This window comes from Salvelinus namaycush, chromosome 27, assembly GCF_016432855.1.
Source record: "Salvelinus namaycush isolate Seneca chromosome 27, SaNama_1.0, whole genome shotgun sequence".
Taxonomy (NCBI): domain Eukaryota; kingdom Metazoa; phylum Chordata; class Actinopteri; order Salmoniformes; family Salmonidae; genus Salvelinus; species Salvelinus namaycush.
In genome coordinates this window covers 16,520,786-16,528,998 of record NC_052333.1, presented here as the reverse complement: position 1 = coordinate 16,528,998, position 8,213 = coordinate 16,520,786, and positions in this window count along the sequence as shown.

Genomic DNA, 8,213 nt, shown 5'->3' with positions numbered 1-8,213 from the left:
TTGACAGTTTGACATCACTTTCAGTCATAGGCTAACTTATTAAATCATTTAACTGAAGGAAAATGTGTGTAGTGTGTGTGTGTTTGTTGGTAAAACTAGTGAATTATTCAGGTGGTGTGATGAGGTCTTTACGGAGAGATGTGAGCACTGAGTGTAAACAGAATTCCCTGAGGAGCTGCTAACAACAGATCTAGGATCAGTTTACCCTCCCCAATCCTCACCTCAATCATTAGGAGAGGAAACATAACACACTGATCATCGTCTAGTGGACACTTCATCCTTCTCCCTGAGGAAGTTCGTACTATCACGATTCAGGATAAGACCCAGATGCAGACACAGGAGGCGGATAGTACGATTCAAACAATATTTATTATAACAAAGGGGGAAGGGAAAAGGCAGGTTGAGGGCAGGCAGTGGTTCATAAACCAGGTCAGAGTCAGGCAGGTACAGGATGGCAGGTGACCTAAACCAGGTCAGAGTCAGGCAGGTAGGTAGGCTCAGGACAGACAGACAGACAGAAAGGTCAGAACCAGGAACATTAGAAAACAAAAACTTGAGAACAGGAAAAACGTGAAACACGCTCGTACGACCTGACAACAGACAAACAGAAAACCCAGCAGTAAATACACAGGGGATAATGGGAGACACCTGGTTGGGGGTGGAGACAAGCACAGGTGAAACAGATCAGGGAGTGACAAACTCCTAACATTAGCCCTAACCTTAATCACTAGAGTTAGCTAACATTAGTGTAACATATTGTACATTTAGCATATTCAGAAGATATATTTTTTTGCCTTTATTTACCTAGGCATGTCAGTTAAGAACAAATTCTTATTTTAAATGACAGCCTAGGTGGGTTAACTGCTTTGTTATGGGGCAGAAAGACAGAATTTTACCTTATCAGAACCTTCCGGTTATTAGTCCAACGCTCTAACCACTAGGCTACCTGCCACCCATATCATACGAATTGTAATTCGTAACATATCATACGCAATGGATGATGGAGATCCACAAATTAATATTGTGCATACCATACGAAACATAACTCATACCATATCATACTAAATGGAGTGTCTTGGATTGACGTAGAGAATAATACAAAATGCTCTGAGACCAGGTCGTGAGACCACATTGGCCGGGTAAGCAGTGCTTAACCTGTGATAATCTAATAAAAAAAGATGTTATGAAAAGCCAAATAAAAAAATAAAAAAATGTAATAAAAAAATGTAAATAAAAATCATAATTTTTTGTTAACTAATGTTTTTTCTCAATGATTCTGGTGGCTTTTATGGTCAAAATAAATGTTAAAAAAATCTAAACTGCATCAGAACCTCAGGAAATGTGACAATGTATTCATGCCTTCCTTTTTATCCATGCAAATTGTTGACACGCGTGGCCGTTCCTGACTCCAGTCACTGTTAATGGACAGGGTCAGCATAGGCGTCACTGCTTTGCCTAGCTTGAAGTAGCTTCATTCGTTGCATTGAGCAGTTTTTATATTTTGCGCATGCATATTGCCTAAACGTGAAGACGGCACAACAAAGCCTTTTCCCCCTCGGGAAACTAAAAAGATTTGGCATGGGTTCTGGGATCCTCAAAAGGTTCTACAGCTGCAACATCGAGAGCATCCTGTCTGGTTGCATCACTGCCTGGTACGGCAATTGCTCGGCCTCTGACCGCAAGGCACTACAGAGGGTAGTGCGTACGGCCCTGTACATCTACTACCGCATGGCAAGCGGTACCGGAGTGCCAAGTCTAGGCCAAAAAGGCTTCTCAACAGTTTTTACCCCCAAACCATGAGATTCCTGAACAGGTAATCAAATAGCTACTCGGACTATTTGCATTGTGTGCCAAAGAGTTAAATCTTGGTTTCATCAGACGAGAGAATCTTGTTTCTCATGGTCTGAGAGTCCTTTAGGTGCCTTAAGACAAACTCTAAGCGAGCTGTCATGTGCCTTTTACTGAGGAGTGGCTTCAATCTGGCCTCTCTACCATAAAATCCTGATTGGTGGAGTGCTGCAGAGATGGTTGTCCTTCTGGAAGGTTCTCCCATCTCCACAGAGGAACTCTGGGGATCTGTCAGAGTGACCATCGGGTTCTTGGTCACCTCCCTGACCAAGGCCCTTCTCTCCTGACTGCTCAGTTTGGCCGTGCGACAGCTCTAGGAAGAGTCTTGGTGGTTCCAAACTTCTTACATTTAAGAATGATGGAGGCCACTGTGTTGTGGGGTACTTCAATGCTGGAGAAATTTTTTGGTACCCTTCCCCAGATCTGTGCATCGACACAATCCGCCACAAGCTCTACGGAGAATTCCTTCGACCTCATGGCTTGGTTTTTGCTCTGACATGCAGTGTCAACTGTGGGACCTTATGTAGACAGGTGTGTGTCCAATCAATTGAATTTACCACAGGTGGACTCCAATCAAGTTGTAGAAACATCTCAAGGATGATCAATGGAAACAGGATGCACCTGAACTCAATTTTGAGTCATTATGGGGTATTATGTGTGGATAGATGAGGTTTATTTTTTGAATCCATTTTAGAATAAGGCTGTTACCTAACTAAATGTGGAAAAAGTGAAGGGGTCTGACATCATTATGAATGCACTGTATATGTGTGGGTAATAATATTTCACATAATAATATTATTGTGTGTGTTTGTACTGTGCGTTTCCCGGCCTCTGCTATTATCCTATTGCTAGTTACCCATTCTAAAACTGGCTATACGTTAAGGGTGTCAGTTATTTATTTTACTGTTGCAGCCGACGTGTATAGTGTTGAGTTGTCAGCGTACATAGACCAACAAGCTTTATTCAAGGTCAGTGGAAGATCATTAGTCAAAACAGAAAACAATAATGGCCCTGGTCAGCTGCCCTGCAGTACATCACACTCAACTCAATTTGTATGAGAGGCTTCCATTAACGAAAACCCTCTGTGTTCTATTAGACAGGTAACTCTCAATCCATAATAAGGCAGAGGATGCAAAAAAAAAATTCAGCAATAGATTATGATCAATGACATCAAAAGCTGCACTGAAGTCTTACAAAACAGCTCCCACAATCGTCTTATTATTATGGTGGCAGAATCTTTGGATAACATTTTCCACAACACTATCAATTTCTTTCAGACAATTATCAGTCATTTGTGTCAGTGCCAAGCATGTTGAGGGCCCTTCCCTATAAGCATGCTGAAAGTCTGTTGTTAGTTTTCTGTAAAATAACTTTATATTTGATCAAGCACCATTTTTTCCTAAAGTTTGCTAAGCACTTGTAACAGGCTGATTGGTCGGCTGTTTGAACCATTAAGGGTGCTCTGCTGTTCCTGGCTAGTGGAATGACCTTTCCCTCCCTCCATGTCTGAGGGAACACAGTCTTCTAGCCTTAAATTGAAGATGTGGCAAACAGGAGTGGCAATGTATTCCACTACCAACTTTAGCAATTTACAATCCAAGTTGTCGGTACCAGGTGGTTTATCCTTATTTATAGATAGCAAAAAAAGATATACCTCTTCCACACCCACTTTGTGGAACTCTACACTACAGTGCTTGTCTTTCATTACTTGGTTTATTATGCATGAATATGAAGGCTCAGCATTTGTTGTTTGCATGTCATGCCTAAGTTTGCTAATCTTGTCAACAAAAAAGTTACTAAAGTGGTTGGCAATATCAAAGGGTTTTGTTATGAACAAGGCATCTGTCTCAATGAAGGATGGAGCCGAGTTTGCTTTTTTTGCCTAGAATTATTTAAATTACTCCAGAGATTTTTACTATCTCATTCTTTATATCATTCAACTTTGTTCCATTGTGTAGTTTCTTCTTCTTTTTGTTTAGTTATGTTATTTCTCAATTTACAGTATGTTTGCCAGTCTGCTGTGTTTCAGACTTATTTGATATTCCCTTTGCCTCATCGCTCTCAGCCATACAGTTTTTCAATTCATCATCTATTCATGGGGATTTGGCAGTTCTGACAGTCAGTTTTTTGATGAGCTCATGCTTATCCATAACCGGAAGAAGCAGTTTCATATATGCTTCAAGTGTAGCGTCAGGATATTCGTCATTACACACATCAGACCAACAAATATTTTTCACATCTTCGACAGGTAATGGCTCAGGTGTGTTAGGATTGGAGACAGGGGTAAATGTATGAAGCGAGGACCCAAACTGCCCTTCATCTGGAAGATAGCATAAAGAATATTTAGTGCAGCATTTGGACATCAAATACCTATCTTCGCACACACACTCACACTCTCTCGCTCTCTGTGGGAGTTAGTCTTCAAAAGCTTAAGAAACATTCAGTCCAGCGTTCAGACTGCTAATACTCTGGAGAATTGCTCATCAATCCAAACTCACTTCAGTCCGATACACGACATCTCTCTGTCTCTGGCAATCACTCTCCCCATCCCTCTTTCTTTTTCTCTCTTTTTCTTATTCTCCCTCACTCTCTCGTACTATTCCTGTATCCCCTTTATCTTTCTATCTTTCTTTGTTTCTCTCTCCCTCCCTCCCCATCTCTAACCCCCTTTATCTCTGTCTATTTTCTTTAAAGGAACTCAAATCTGACACACAATCATTTCCCTTCACATTACATTACTGAAAACAAGTTTCACCATTTCTCAGGTACAGTTTGATCTCAATGACTTATAGAATGTGATTAAAATATTATGAAACTTTACACACATTATCTTAATGATCGACAGCAATGGCATTTGAAACGCAATAATCGTCTGTTGACATCTAATTGTGTTGGATTAGAGGCAGCCGCAGTGATATTTGTGGTTATTGAAAGGAGAACACACACACACACACACACACACACACACACACACACACACACACACACACACACACACACACACACACACACACACACACACACACACACACACACACACACACACACACACACAGGTATGAAGGTTGGAATGTTCCTGTTCATTTCTCATTTATCCACCAATCATCCTCCATCTTCCTCTCAGCGGCAGTCGCAACACTTATGGAGAGGGAAACATTGTATCTGAGTGTGTGCGTGCACGTGTGCGCGTGTTCTGAAAACAAGACTTCTTCTAGGAAATAAGCTGTCAAACAGTGCCATCAGCTGGTAGTGGTGTGCAGGCTTTTGCTCACGCCATGCTCTGTCGAAATAACTGTACAAATTATTAGGACCTTGATTAGCTAAATCAGGTGTGTTACAGTGTGGCTTGAGCAAAAGCCTGCACTCCAAGCAATTTATCATTATCAGGAGAAGGGTTGGCCACAAACTCTTATAACTCTATACAGTGCCTTGCAAAAGTATTCACCCCCCTTGGCGTTTTTCCTATTTTGTTGCATTACAACCTGTAATTTAAATAGATTTTTATTTGGACTTCAAATAACTTGTTTCAAATTTATAAAAAATAAAATGGAAAAGTGGTGCGTATGGTGCAACCAATTACCTTCAGAAGTCACAGAATTTGTTAAATAAAGTCCACCTTTGTGCAATCTAAGTGTCACATGATCTGTCACATGATCTCAGTATATATACACCTGTTCTGAAAGGCCCCCCGAGTCTGCAACACCAGTAAGCAAGGGGCACCACCAAGCAAGCGGCACCATGAAGACCAAAGAGCTCTCCAAACAGGTTGTCCCTGACAACTTTGGGTTGGGTTAGGGTTAGGTTATAAAAAAATATCCGAAACTTTGAACATCCCACAGAGCACCATTAAATCCATTATTACATTTTTTTAAGAATATGGCACCACAACAAACCTGCCAAGAGAGGGCCGCCCACCAAAACTCACGGACCAGGCAAAGAGGGCATTAATCTGAGAGGCAACAAAGAGACCAAAGATAACCTTGAAGGAGTTGCAAAGCTCCACAGCGGAGATTGGAGTATCTGTCCATAGGACCACTTTAAGCCGTACACTCCACAGAGCTGGGCTTTATGGAAGAGTGGCCAGAAAAAATAAGCAAACATGTTTGGTGTTCGCCAAAAGGCATGTGGGAGACTCCCCAAACATTTGGAAGAAGGTACTCTGGTCAGATGAGACTAAAATTGAGCTTTTTGGCCATCAAGGAAAACACTGTCTGGCGCAAACCCAACACCTCTCATCACCCCGAGAACACCATTGGCAGGAACTGGGAAACTGGTCAGAATTGAAGGAATGATGGATGGTGCTAAATACAGGGAAAGTCGGGGGAAACCTGTTTCAGTCTTCCAGAGATTTGAGACTGGGACGGAGGTTCACCTTCCAGTAGGACAATGACCCTAAGCATACTGCTAAAGCAGCACTCGAGTGGTTTAAGGGGAAACATGTAAATGTCTTGGAATGGCCTAGTCAAAGCCCAGACCTCAATCCAATTCAGAATCTTTGGTATGACTTAAAGATTGCTGTACACCAGCGGAACCCATCCAACTTGAAGGAGCTGGAGCAGTTTTGCCTTGAAGAATGGGCAAAAATCCCAGTGGTTAGATGTGCCAAACTCATAGAGACATACCCCAAGAGACTTACAGCTGTAATTGCTGCAAAAGGTGGCTCTACAAAGTATTGACTTTGGGGGGGGTGAATAGTTATGCATGCTCAAGTTTTCTGTTTTTTTGTATTATTTCTTGTTTGTATCACAATAAAACATATTTTCCATCTTCATAGTGGTAGGCATGTTGTGTAAATCAAATGATACAAACCCCCCAAAAATCTATTTTAATTCCAGGTTGTAAGGCAACAAAATAGGAAAAATGCCAAGGGGCGTGAATACTTTCGCAAGCCACTGTAACTGCAGAAACACAACTGTTTAAATATACACTGAATTAAAATATAAACACAACATGCAACAATTTCAAAGATTTGACTGAGTTTCATATAAGGAAATCAGTCAATTGAAATACATTAATTAGGCCCTAATCTATGGATTTCACATGACCGGGAATCTGTTGGTCACAGATACGTAAAAAATAATGTAGGAGCGTGGATCAGAAAAACCAGTCAGTATCTGGTGTGACACACACATTTCCTTCCCATGGAGTTGATCAGGCTGTTGTGGCCTGTGGAATGTTGTCCCATTCCTTTTCAAAGGCTGTGCAGAAGTTGCTGGATATTGGCGGGAACTGGAACACGCTGTCATACGCATCCCAAACATGCTCAATGGGTGACATGTCGGGTGAGTATGCAGGCCATGGAAGAACTCTGACATTTTCAGCTTCCAGGATTTGTGTACAGATCCGTGCATTATTATGCTGAAACATAAGGTGATGGCGGCAAATGAATGGGCCTCAGGATCTCGTCACGGTATCTCTGTGCATTGAAATTGCCATCGATACAACTTTGACATCAGCAAACCGCTCGCCCACACGACACCATACAGATGAAACCGGGATGTATCCATGAAGAGCACACTTCTCCAGCGTGCCAGTGGCCATTGAAGGTGAGCATTTTCCCACTGAAGTCGGTTACGACACCGAACTGCAGTCAGGTCAAGACCCCGGTGAGGACGACGAGCACACAGATCAGGTTCCCTGAGACCGTTTCTGACAGTTTGTGCAGAAATTCTTTGGTTGTGCAAAACCTCAGTTTCACCAGCTGTCCGGCTGGTCTCAGATGATCCCGCAGGTGAAGAAGCTGGATGTGGAGGTCCTGGGCTGCGGTTGTGAGGCCGTTTGGACGTACTGCCAAATTCTCTAAAACGTGGAGGCGGCTTATTGTAGAGAAATTAACATTAAATTCTCTGACAACAGCTCTAGTGGACATTCTTGCAGTCAGCATACCAATTGTGCACTCCCTCAAAATTTGAGACATCTGTGGCATTGTGTTGTGTGACAAAACTGCACATTTTAGAGTGGCCTTTTATTGTCCCCAGCACCTGTGTAATGATCATGCTGTTTAATCAGCTTCTTGGTATGCCACACCTGTCAGGTGGATGGATTATCTTGGCAAAGGAGAAATGCTCAATAACAGGGAGGAAAACAAATTTGTGCACAAAATTTGAGAGAAATACAAAAAAATGTGTGGACAATTTCTGGTATATTTTATTTCAGCTCATGAAACCAACACTTTACATGTTGCGTTAATATTTTTGTTTAGTATAGAACACCACCACTCTATTTCACCGTGATTGTTGTAAATGAGTGTTCCAGTACTAATAACAATGAATGAATATAGTGTTATATACCGCAAATGTGTTTTATGTGTTAAATCTTAACATGTAAAAAAGCTTGTGAATAATAATAGTTTTGCATATTCAATC